This window comes from Mchenga conophoros, linkage group LG8, assembly GCF_057382185.1.
Source record: "Mchenga conophoros isolate Kocher_MC1m ecotype Shallow Benthic linkage group LG8, M_conophoros_male_GT1.1, whole genome shotgun sequence".
Classification (NCBI taxonomy): Eukaryota; Metazoa; Chordata; class Actinopteri; order Cichliformes; family Cichlidae; genus Mchenga; species Mchenga conophoros.
Window position 1 is genome coordinate 12,840,265 of NC_140533.1, and position 2,631 is coordinate 12,842,895.

Genomic DNA, 2,631 nt, shown 5'->3' on the forward strand with positions numbered 1-2,631 from the left:
TCTGTGTGGTATTGGCTCATTTTGTTCGCGGACTCGATGCCTTGTCTGATCAACAAACCACAGACGCCTCCAACCGGCCATTCAGCACCATCTGCTGGTTATGCTCAAAACAACACAAATCTCTCATGCTCAGTGTTTACAAACTGCCCAAACTCAGTGTGTCTGTTTTATTGTATTCAATGGCGTGTCCAGCGGGGTGGCCTGGGGGGGCACAGGCCACCCCCCCAACCAGACTGGCCACCCCAGGTGCCACCCCAAAGGCAAAACAATAAAATTCAATCAAATATCAAATGTCCGATTATGTTTTCACGGTGACGCTCAGATATCCGAGTGTAAGTGAATGCAGCATCGGCTTCTGCGCTATGTGCATCACGTTAGCAAAGGTAGGAGAGCCAAGCACGAAAGACGTCACTGCAGGAAACAATTTTTCGGTGAAAGAAAATGAGGACAGAATAAATGTCCCGGTAAGTAATATTAAGTTTGTTGAGTTTAGTAAACTTCGGCGAAATTAGAATACCAAGGAAAAAATAACACTTAAAGAATTATTGCAGCCGTGGAATATTTCAGACAGTATGCTACAGAGGGGAGTATGGAACGCCAGGACTGCCATAATGAATTAATTAAATACACCATTAAATAATTAATTAAATGTGGCAATAATTAATTAAAATTGGAATTAATTAATTAAATAAATAGTTATGACACATGTAATTAATTAATTATTGACACATTTAATTAATTATTTATGTATTTCACATTTTAATTAATTATTGACACATTTAATTAATTAATTATTGACATATTTAATTAATTATTTATGTATTTCACATTTTAATTAATTATTGACACATTTAATTAATTATTGACACATTTAATTAATTATTTAATGATATATTTATTTATTTCATTTTGGCAGTCCTGACGCCTGGCTCTCATCATGAAATAATTTTATCTGTCAGCCTCACCCATCAAACTCAGGGGGCGGGGTTAACGCTGCCCATGCAGCTTCTCTAACATTTGATTGGTTGCCGTGCAAAGTAAGTCAAAACAGGTCGATCCTAGATAATCGATTGCTTGTGTAGACTTGGGGCAGCCAGTTATCCCAGAATGCAGATCAAATCACAAGCAGCAATGGTGGTGGTGTAGTTTTAAAATACCCCGTTTTTCTGTTAACAGCTACACTTTTAACAGTGTTTTAGCCGCGAATGTCGCGCCGTATGTCTGGTCAGGTTGTCAACATAGAACATGTTTGCAAAAGTGCTCAGATGTTTTCAGAGATTTCACTAGCTCTGCTAACAGTTAGCATGCAGAGCGCACCGAGGGGGTACATTAACCGGTTTGTTTACATATTCCACTCTCCGTGTTCCACATGTTGCATTCGCAGATTCTCATTTTCACCGAACGATCGTCTCTTTCCGCCTGGTCTTGTGTCTCTGTGCTTCTGTAACATAAAGAACGAGCTGACATTTTTCTCACGAAACCAGCGATCAGCTCAACAGACCCTCAGTTTACCTGCATGCATCCTCCTCCTCATCTGTCAGCTGTTTAACACCTGCTGCTAATTCAAGAAACACGCCTAGTTACCTGGTGATAGTCACAGTTTAACTGCACAAGATAAGTAAATATAGTATTTTCCCCGAGCGCAGAGCTGCTGGAGCTCGTTTCCTTACAGAGCACTTTATAGGCGAACAGCTTCATCAGCGGCTGATGTCCAATCACCGGCACACAGCTTTCAAACCTCAGCTGAGTTTTAGCTCTCAGTGGTTAAACGCTGGACTTCATTCACTCAGGTTCTGTCTGTCGGGTCACGTTTACTTCGCTGTTTTATTTACAACTGAGCAAATCGGTTTGGCTGAGGTTAAAGTTACGTTTCATAACTGCATAGTTTCACAGACGTTTAATGGTTCACTGGCACATGTGTTAGACTGAACTATCATCTAAATATCATCTGTTCTTTAATAGTTATTCAACTGTATTCTAAGCACCAGCTGTCTGTTAGAATGTGATTTTTTTTCTCTCTCTGTTGGCAGAGGTATAAAAATGCGCAGGAAAATCTGACGTGCATGGCGAACTTCACCGACGATATTTAGGGAGGAATAAACACACATCAAACATAAATGAACCATTTGTCTGTCTCCATAATTGAGAGCATTTTCTCTTCTTATGTCAACACTCTCTCTCTCTCTCTCTCTCTCTTTTTTTTTTTTTTTTTTTTTTTGCTTTTTCGGTCATGTTATGTTTACCTGTCAAAGGCTTGTTACAAACTATGAAACACATTGTGCAGACTTCTGGATGTTAGAAGAAAACGAATACTGCTCATGAATGAGACTAAAGGCAGGAAGGTGTCCTTTAAAACTAAACATGTTAATAGGACCTCCCTGTTTATATCATAGTTTATGATATAGCACGTGTATTTCAGTAATAGCCTGCTGAGGCCACTATACGTGCTGGCCTCATATCAAATGTGAAGGCAGACTGAGTCTATGTTTGACGTTTGTTTATATCTAATCTTCCTTTTCAAACATTTAAACAGCAGCGAGTCTGCAGCTGAGGGAATACAAATTCAAATTGTCGGAACAGGTTTGCTCGTTTCTTGGATTCATTTGGTGATTTATTAAATGTATAACTGTG